Genomic DNA, 10,897 nt, shown 5'->3' with positions numbered 1-10,897 from the left:
AAAGACCTCAGAAAAAGAGAAAAAATCAGTTGGAGTTATATGCTTGCCAGAACAACAATTTTCTCATTTTTCACCTGCATTGTTGAAAATTTCAATAATAAATTTGTAAACAGAAATGTCTTCTCAGGCTTGACAATGGGTTAAGACACTTCCCTCAATATAGAAAAAGAACTTCAACAAAAATACCTGTTAAAAAAATTGCCACATTGCTTAGAAATTTATGTCTCTTTCATTAGACTCTCTGAATCACCACGCCCACCCCAGAATAGAGACATTACTTTGTTTCTCTTCCAATTCCTGAGATAAAATAGACACTCAGTACATGCTTATCGATTTAATGAATGAATAAACTAAAGTATTTAGTTACTTTACATAGTCTTTCTTTTCAAAGGTCAATGTGAAATTTCTTCCACATTAGTCTCTCAGGAAAGTAAAAATAGTATATTCTTGCTGGATGAAAAATGTTTTATATACACACATACATGAGTTGTTTGTGCATATTATATATTATATATCATATGCTTTACATACATATGTGTGTTATATAACATACACATAGACATAATAAAGAATATCTTCCGTTTATTTACCAGCATCCATAACAAATAGCCTTATCTAGCCACCACTAAACATTGGGGCGTAGTAGTTAGAATTTGTCATTGCTTCCAGTCGATGAGTCAGAAGTTTCCAGGTATCCCCTTTCTTATCCAGGTAGATGTAAATCTACACATTCAAACACAATAAGGATGTTCCTCTAGACCCTTCATTCCCAAGTGTGGTCTGTGGACATCACCTGGTGGCTTGTTAGAAATGTACACTGTTGTCTCTACCCCAGAACTACTGAAACAAAATCTGTTTGTTGACAAGATTTTGAACGAAAAGACCATGGCTAAATCAAAGTTTACAGGCCCCCCGATGGACTGCTCAACTATATCTAGAGATGTAGCCAATGCCTAAGACAAGGAAGTTCGACTTCTAAGAAAGAGAAACCTCCCACCAGTCCCTCCAAGTTCCTCCCTCTTTCCTCTTGAACTTGAAATAAATGGGAGGCACCTTATTCCCAAATGCATTCCCTCCTCTCACAGCTGTTGGCTGGGGCAAAGTAAGTACTTTGGATAGAATAAGTAAAAACACTGATGCCATGAATTTATGAAATGATTTCATCCTGCTTTGTTTTCCGTGCCTTGTCACCCTGGGCTGTCTTTCATAGAATAAAGTGACTATTTAGCTAACTCTACACTTGACTTTGCACAAAGCACTTATGAACATTTAAGTTTTTAGTGTTTTCTAAAGATAATGACAATAATGATAATATGACAGTAATGGTAATGATACACTTTGAGTGCTTCAAGCGCTTCCTCCTAATCATGCTCGCTAATCTGCTCAGAATTCTAAGGAACCAGATTTTCAAATGAGGTTCTGGGGAGCCTTGTTTTTATGGTAACACAGAGGGAGAGGAGGGTAGCAGGGGTAAGGAGCTGAGTGGCTTGGCAAATCCACATGGACTGAGGTTAACAGCCAGAGGATGGAGGACACAAAGATTAGTATCTTTGCTTTGATTTTTATGTATTAAAGTCTGATTTTTTAACATAACTTTTTGGGGGACATAAGATTCTGCTATTAAAGCAGCATTGGTCTAGGTTATGGTTATGGTCCTGAAGTTAGTAGATTCTGAAATGTGTAGTATTAAGATATTTCTGGAATGAAAAGAAACATTTAAGGGACTAAAAAACTATGTTTCAGCTGGAGCATATTTTTCAGTCCATGAGGGTTGATAGAATTTGTTTGCATATTTCAGATTCAGACCCAGGTTTCAGCAATATTTTGAGATCTTATGACAAGGGAAATACCAATACTGATATTTTAAACATTTTAAATGTCCTGAATTCTTTGAAGAACTTTTAACACACAACCACGAAATACTATAGAAGAGTCTCTTTGTATGGGTATAATTCTGGGCAAAATGATTAAAAAAATAAAAACCCCCTTGGTGTGTGTTAAACTCAGGTTTGTCTGAAGTCAAAGGAATGTGCCTGATGTACTATAGTAATGCTATGAGTCTGAGTTTATCTATTTATTTCTGAGATAGAAAGCCACTTTAGTTCAGAATCACAAACTTGGTAAGTTAAATTGTATTGATAACAAACCCTCACTCAGGTTCATGATCTTGTCAAATTCTTAGAAATACGCCAAAAGAAGAATTAGATCTATTTTTGAATTGTTTCTACTGTGGGTGTGTGGCAGATGACATTTTCCAAAGGTGGCCACCACATTCCATTATATATGTTCTTCTTATGGTATGACAATAACATGCCTCCCATTGAGTGGCATAACTATGTTCTCTTCCCATGAACCTGGACAGATCTTTTGTGACTGCCTTGACTAACAGAGTATGGAGGAAGTGACACTATGAGGCTCCCAAGACCGGTTTATAAAAATGGCATTCATTTCCACCTTGGCTTCTTGAGATATTTGCTCTTGGAACATAGCTGCCATACTGTGAGGAAGTCCATGCCATATGGGGGGACCACATGTAGTGGTTGCTGCTGACAATGCCAGCTGAACTCCAGGCCAACAGCCAGCATCAACCATTAGACATATGCCCAAGGAAACCTTGAGATGACTCCAGCCTCAGTCACAGTCTGGCCGCTGCCTTATGAGACATCCTGCCAAGCCGAACCCAGTCAACCCTCAGAACTATAAGAGAGAATAAGAAAATGCTTATGGTTGTTTTCAGACACTAATTTATTACACAGCAATGAATAAAATACTCACATCTTGTGTGAACTACAGGACAGAAGACCCTGTGATCCTGAGTGATCAACTGAATTTTCTGCTCTAAATAAGTAATTCATCATTAGAAGTGGATGTTATTAATTTTAGGCTATACTGTAATAACTTTCATTTCCTAAGAAAGCAGGTGGACTTTGCTTCTTTGCACATCTTTCTACCCTCATAACTCGTTGAAATAATGCCTCCATTTTCATCATGACTAACTATTCTTTTATCAAGGTCTTTTGATACTTTATATTTGCTATGTCTTCTAAATTCTCCGGTACTGAAATTTCTCTAGCAACATCAGTCTCTTAATCTCCTGTCTCCACATTCTCAGTCCTACACAATGCCACCAGAGAGACAAACAAAACAAAACAAAACAAAATTACAATTATTATGTCATTCTATTGCCCCCAAATATTCCCACAACTTAACCTAGAGTTACAAACTAATAAGCTGAAAGGGGTCAGTCAGGTCATGCAAATGAGTAAATTAGGCCAGGTATAAGACAGGGAGTTCTAGGAACTGTAGCAAATTGGATTTTGCAGCTCTCCTCTAAAGGAGGTAAATCCACTCAAGTCCCGATTGTTGTCAAGAAGGGATACAGGTTCAGTATTTTCACATCATATAATTTTTTTCAAGAAAGGGTGTTTTCCCAGATTTCTATGAAAAATCACCAGTTTAATTTAGGTGGCTTAAAGCAACAATATTTACTTAGTTGAAATTCTGCAAATCAGCCATTTGGGCTGGGTTCAGCCAGGTACTATGAATCACAGTAACTTCTCTGTCATCTTCCCTCCCAATTCTTCTGCTAATGACCTCCAAAACTAGTAAAGAGAGTGGCACACAGCACAAGCTATTCTAATAGGAATGCTTCTTCAGAGTTTTTGTCATTGGAACTGATGATAAAGAGCCACTTTTCTTCTTCCTTGCTCCTAGACAAAGCCCCACCCTGCCATTGCCCATGTGCCTAGCCAAGCGAAGAAGCCTGCCTTCAGTAAGAAAGAATGAAATGAAAACTCAGAGAAAGACAGAGATGAAAGACCAAGAGTGTTCTGGCAGTGTTTAGGTCCCAATTCAGCTTCCTTCCCACATCTTAGTTACACAAACAATGAATCTCTCTTTTGTCACTTATGCCAGTTAAGTTTCTTTCACTTGCAAGCACAGAGTCCTGATAAATACATTAGGAATACCCTTCAGATTCCAGCACAGTACTAGGCCCATGAGAGGTTATTTAATAAGCACGTGTTAAATTCAAGTAGAAAAGAATACAATGTGATACCACATAACCCAAAAGAATGACAACATTTTAAAAAGACCAGCAATATTAATGTTGACAAAGATGTAGAGCAATTGAGACTCACACACTGCTGGTGAGAATGAAAGTTAACGCAACCATTTTGGAAACCTCTTTGGCGCTATCGAGTAAAACTGAATATTTTATACATGTGTATCCTAGGTAGGACCCAGTAATACTTAAAAAAAAAATTTTTAAGATTTTATTGGGGAATTGGGGGAGGGAACAGATAAATTCCTGTTGTTTTGTTCTTCAGTCTAGTTGAGGAGGATGTTGCTTCACTGTCCTATGTTGGTATTATCATTGCGCTCTTCCCAGCTGAGGCAGTCACTCACCGGCCATTGGACTGCTGCTCACAGCCACTCAACGCAGCTCACAAAAGCTCACGGCAGCCCACTGCAGCCCCGCTGCAGTCTACACTGTCGCTGGCGACTCACGGCAGCCCAGCTCCAGGTCGAGCTGTTGCTCACCATCTTAGCTGTAGAGGGCAGTGTCACTGGCCCATTTGGGTTCTGAACTGGCAGCCCTGCTGCTCAGAGCTTGCGATCCCAAGCCAACTCTTAACCAACAAGCCACTAGGCCGGCCCCGAAGACCCAGTAATTTAAACTCTAAATATAGACACAATAGAAATGTAAATATGTTACATTTTCTTACATGTGTAAGAAAACATTATTCCTAATAACCCCAAACTAGAAACAACTCAACTGGCCATCAACAGTAAGATGGGTGAAAAAGTTGTAGTATATTCACACAGTGAAATATTGTATTATACAGCAGTGAGGATAAACGAATTTGAATTCATGTAACAACATAGATGAAACTCCTAAACATAATGTGGAACAAAAGAAGATAAATGCAGAAGTGTACATAATGCATCATTTTACTTATAAAATACAAAACAGGAGAAATTAATTTTCACTGTTAGAAATCAGGATGGTCATTACAGTTGTGGGGGAGTTGTAAGCTGGAGAGGGACACAACTTTGTGCATTGACTCCACGGTGTCAATGATAAACTCATGGTTTGTGAAAACTTTATTTAAAGAAATTAGAGTAGAAATGGTTTTGTGGTTCCTTGGACACTTGTATGTTGGCCAGGTTACTTTCTCCAGCTGAGTACTATGCCTGGCACCTCCTTTCTCTGTTACAGAGCGGGGAGGACTTGAGAACTGTGAGAAGCACAGCTATTCCCATAAAGGAGCAAAGCCATCAAGAGAAAACACTTCTGTCACAAGGGAAAAACATGTTCCCCGACTTTCCCCATCTGTCACACCATATGCAGCAGCATCTATCAACACCCAATTTGCTGTATGTAGTTGAGGATAACTCTCCTTTCATGTAGGAGAATAACTTGCCCCAATTAGATCTGAAGATTAAAATGTTTCAAGGCCTGATGCTCTGCGAGTCAAGTCAGTATCCATTTCAAGCAGCCTCAACCCAACAGAACTGGATCCTGGACTTATCAAAACCCAGACCTAAAAGCTTAAATTCCAATAACTATCACAGTCCACAATCTTTCAACTTTTTCTTCTTTCTCCTCACTTTCTTAAATTTGTACTTCATTTAGACCTTGCCTCCTAGGTCATTTTACTTTAGGGCATTATATGAGCACCTTCTATGAAAGGTAATTTCCCTAACCCATTCTTAAGGATCTAGTAATTCCAATCAGTCTAATCATTAACTTTTATTTGGTTGCTCTTTTGATCAATCACATTTGCCTAGAAAATCCTCACTCCTACCATTTCAGTTTTTTAAAGCCCTATAACTAGGATTTTGAGATCCAGTAGTGAAAAATCACAATCATATTACTATAAATTCATGGTCTCTGACCAATGCCGGGCTTTCATCCCTGTCCAGTAATTCTTTTTCAAGTTCATAGTCGGTTAACTCTTCAATTCCCATCAAGAACAAATCCAAATCTGCCCATTCTCTCATTTCAGCTACTCTAGTACCTCCTCTCACTTCCTATTTCCATGAGAAAATCTGTCTGGTGAGACCTCCCTCCTCAGGGGTAGCTTCATAGGTGTGTGACCTGTGCAGCCACATAGGGCCCCATGCTTATTTTAATGCTATTTTCACTGTCTTGAAATTCTTAGTATTTTGTGAACATGAGGCCCCACATTTTTATTTTGCACTACTGATTTTTAGTATTTTCACAAAGCTGTGGCACCATCACCACTACCTAATTAAAAAAACCCAAAAATTGACAACCACCCATTAATATTAGCATCACCTCCAATTTGCCCCTGCCCCCCACCAGCTTCCAATAATCACTAATCTATTTTTGTCTCTATAGATTTTCCTATTCTAAACATTTTGTATACATAGAATCATATGACACAATATATGGCCTTTTGGGTCTGGCTTCTTTCACTTAGCACACTGTTTTCAAGGCCAAGGTGAATTCTTACATTCCTTCTCCTCCCTCCTCAGGACCTTTGCCACAGAGTTAGTTCCACTGTCCGCCATTTCTTCTATGGACTCTTCTCCATGAGTCGGTGTCTTTAAATCCTTTCCAATCTTTCCAGCAAAACTTATTCCTTCCATCCCACAACTTCTCCCGCTAGTCCTTGTTCTCTGCTTCCCTTCCTAGCCACACTTCTTAGATCTCTTTGTTTTCTCACCTGCTATTTATGCCCCAACCTTCTCCAGTCTGGTTTCTGCTCCCACCAGACCAAGGAAACCAAAGCAAATGGTTTCTGGTCCCACCACACCAAAGAAAATGCTCCTGTATGATACACAGTATCGGAGGGTTAATTACCTAACTGGCGATGTTTCTGCCCTTGGCTTTCTTTTTTTTTTTTTTTTAAGCTGAGCCATCCTGCCACCTGTTGGCAGCTCAGCAGCTGCTCAGCCCAGGCTGGGACTTGAATCGCTGTTGCTCAGAGATCAAACTCTTGAGTGAGCTCTTATCTTAACCAACTGAGCCACTCGGCCGGCCCCTGCCCTTGGCTTTCTTGATCTCACTGTTAAGTTTGACATCGCTGATGACTCCTTTTCCATTGGCCTTTTGGTTCTCCTCCAGATCTCTTTGATTATCCTCACCATCCTTTTCCAGAATCTTTATGTTCCCCTCCATCTCTAAATTTCAGCACTTCCCAGAACTTTCTACTTGCTTTTTTCTTATTCTCACTCTATCATCCAAACTGAACTATCACATGTATATTAAGGATTCCCAAGCCTATGATTCTAGATCTGCCTTATCTCCTAGGTTCAGACCCATTGCAAATGTCCACATTGCAAATGTCTCTCCATCTGGATATCCACTGGCTTCTCAACCTCCTTAAATGTGTTATAATTAAACTCAAAACGCTTTCCAAACTTATTTAAGTGAATGAGACATTTGTCTATCATTCAAACTATTCCACACAGAAACAGGGACTCACCGTGGACTCAAAACTTCCTTAGCCCACACACAGTTAATCTCTAAATCTATTCTCCCTTCTCCATCAACATCTCCCATGCATTACATTTGCCTCCATTCTCCTCCTTCCCATCACCATTCATCAAGACCTCAGCCCCATTCCACCCCAGCAAATCCATCTAATAGTGCTTGTAGAATGAGATTTCCGAAGCACATATCTTATTATACCTTTGTTGGCTTAAACTCTTAGCTTTGCAAATAAGGCTCAAACTGCCTCTATGACTTTATCTGCCCCTGTTATATTCAAAATATGCCATGTCATTTCACAGCTCCACGTTAAATATATATTATTTTCTTTTCCAGAAGAGCCCCCATCTCTCACCCTCATTTCTCAGACTAATGTTTCATAACTCTGTAAAAGATTTTCCCAAGAGCTTACTCTTCCCAAAAGACTTCCTTTCACCAATGGTATAATTTAGATTTTCCTTTTCTTGCACTCAATCTGCACATCTCTCTAATTGTATGCTGGGAAGTATCTATTCATTTACTTGGCTTTTTCCCCCTACCTGAGTGCAAGCTCCATGTGGATCATACCCTTTTAGCCTTCATACCTCACTGCCTACTTATTATGGTCTGAATGTTTGTCCCCCACAAATCCATATATTGAAATCTAATCTCTAATGTGATGGCATTAGGAGATGGCGTTTTTTAGGAGGTGATGGGTCATGAGGGTGGGGCCCTCATGAATGGAATTAGTGCCTTTATAAGAAGAGGCCAGAGAGCTAGCTTGCACTCTTTCAGCCATGTGAGTTTACAATGAGAAAGAAGTAGGCAGTCTGCAACCCAAAAGAGGGTCCTCGCTGGAACTGACCATGCTGGCTTCCTGATCTCAGACTTCCAGCCTCCTGAACTGTGAGAAATAAATACTTGTTTTTTATAAGCCACCTAGTCTATGTTACTTTGTTATAGAAGCCCAAACTAATTAAAACATTGTACTCTGAATGAAAAAGGGGTCACGTACTAAACCTGACAGGCTCAGGGGAGGCCTACAGGGTGGGCCTTACAAACTCAGACCAAAAGTAATCATACAGGGTCATTTGTACATAAAAATTCCTAACAAAAAGCAGGTCATGGTGGGTAGTCACATCCTCGGCTTGTAGCTTCCTTGACTAAGGTCAATCTTTACCTTTGAAATTGCCTATTGTCTGTGCATCTAAGATAACATAACTTCGAAATATCAGAGTAATTTTCTTTTCCAGACCCTCAAAGACATAACAGCCAGTACCAGAGCATGAGATCACATTATCTCATTCCCCACATCACATCTCTATGTACTATAAATGTTAACTCTCCTGCACCCACCAATGTAAAAGTGTACGTTCTCTGGTTTGCTTTTTATCCAATCCCAGAGACTTCCACGCTTTGTTTTCTCCTGCCCCATTAATCTTCCACCAATGAATTTCATGTAACCCTCCTTATATCTCTTCCTTTGATTCTAATGTATAAAATAAGCTGCAAAATTGCCATTCTCTGGAACATTTTCTCAATCCATTGAAATGTTGCTTCCCACCATTGTCATCAGTTTGATTCAGATCAGCTCTTACAAGACTTTTTCTTAGGCCAGATGTTCTTTCATTGACAGTGCTGTGAATGGCATAGAGTAGGTGCTCAATTAATGCCTAATAAGCCACTTTTCGAGGTTCCATATAATTCTGTGGCTCTTGTTTTAGCTGATTCTTAAAGGATTTTATATAGGAGGCAGCACAATATATTCAATAGGTTGGAGACTAGACAGAATCCTATCAAATTAACTGGTTTGTGGTCATTGACCTCTTTAAGAATCTGATTAAATCTGGGCTCTGTCCCTAAAAAACTGGCCACACAAATCCAGGGGTTTGTGTACTATTTTGTTAAGTCCCTAGAACTTAATAAGCTTTGCTTGAGATCTTAGGTTTTTAACCTGAGTTCCACTTTCTCCTGTACACTCCTGAGCAGAAAAAGCTCCAAAGAGAAAATTCCTTTTTACCACCTGAGACAAACAGACTAGGGCATAAGGACTTGATTAAATATATTAACATATCAAAAGGAAGGATAAAAGCAGAATAGAACTACCTTAGCCCTGGGAAATACAGAAAAAAGAAAATGCCATATAAGGACAAAACTTAGCAGTGCCCATGGATGGAAGTGGTGGTGGACATTAAGGTTGTAGCCCATCCCACAGACAAAAATTTCCCTGGTGTGAGACAGAAACATTAGGCTCATTCACACTTGAACCATTAGTGCCAATTTGCCTTGTCATATATTTACATGACAAATTTTTACTGAGCATTTATTATGTCAACCACTGTGCTAGGGCTGAAACAAGGGTGAAGGTGACAAACCCGAACCCAGCTCTCCTAAAATTTGACTCCTGTTTGGTTCTCCTGCTTATTCAGCAACCTCTGATGCTGAGGCTGCAAAGCCTTTACCAGAAACTTAGGTTATTCAAGATTATAACTCAGTTAGTTTTCCTTTCCAATGAGAGACATTTCTAGCTATTCTGAGAAGAGAGTCCAAAAATGTACCCCATGTCACAAGGGTACTATACGTATTGGGGAATCACTTCATAAGGTACATAAATGTCTAATCACTATGTTGTACACCTGAAACTAATATAATATTGTATGTCAACTGTAATTGAAAATTTTTTTCAAAAATGCACCGTGAAGAAGATCTTCCTCTATGTGCAAAAAAAATCACATATGTGGGCCGGCCGAGTGGCGCGATGGTTAAGAACTGGCTTGGGATGCCAGAGGACCCCGGTTCAGATCCCACATATGAGGGCCAGTGATACTGCCCTCCACAGCTAAGATGCTGAACAACAGCTCAACCTGGAGCTGGGTTGCCGTGAGTTGCCGGCGACGGCGTAGGCTGCAGCCCCTGTGGCAGTGGGTTGCCATGAGCTACCATGTGTAGCCAGCAGCCAGCGTGAGCGGCCAGCAGCCGCAGTGAGCAGCTGTCCAGAAGCCGGCGACTGATCTGCTTTGCCCGGGAAGAGCACAATGATGGTGCCAACTTGGGCCAGTGAAGCAACGTCCTGCACAACTAGACTGAAGAACAAAACGACAGCAACTTGTCTGTTCCCCTTCCCCCATTCCCCAGCACTGTTCCCATCCCCCCAATTCCCCAATAAAAATCTTTTTAAAAAATCACATACATAACCCTCTTAATTATAAAAACGGACATCTGTTGGCACTGTTGTCATAAGGAAGGGGGATTTAAAAAAAAATACTGTATTTTCAATAGCTTTAAAACAGGGCCGGGCAGTGAGGAAGAACTCGTATATGCCCTTGGTAGGAGATGAAGAGGAATTATTGATTGAGATCCCATAAAGAAACTGGCCTGACTCTGAAGGGGTCTGTAATCCTTGAAGCTGGGACAGATCTAATGGCTCAAGGCCACTGGCCTGAGAAACACCAGACT

The sequence above is a fragment of the Hipposideros armiger genome, unplaced genomic scaffold (assembly GCF_001890085.2).
Source record: "Hipposideros armiger isolate ML-2016 unplaced genomic scaffold, ASM189008v1 scaffold_20, whole genome shotgun sequence".
NCBI lineage: Eukaryota > Metazoa > Chordata > Mammalia > Chiroptera > Hipposideridae > Hipposideros > Hipposideros armiger.
Note: the sequence above shows the minus strand (reverse complement) of the source record.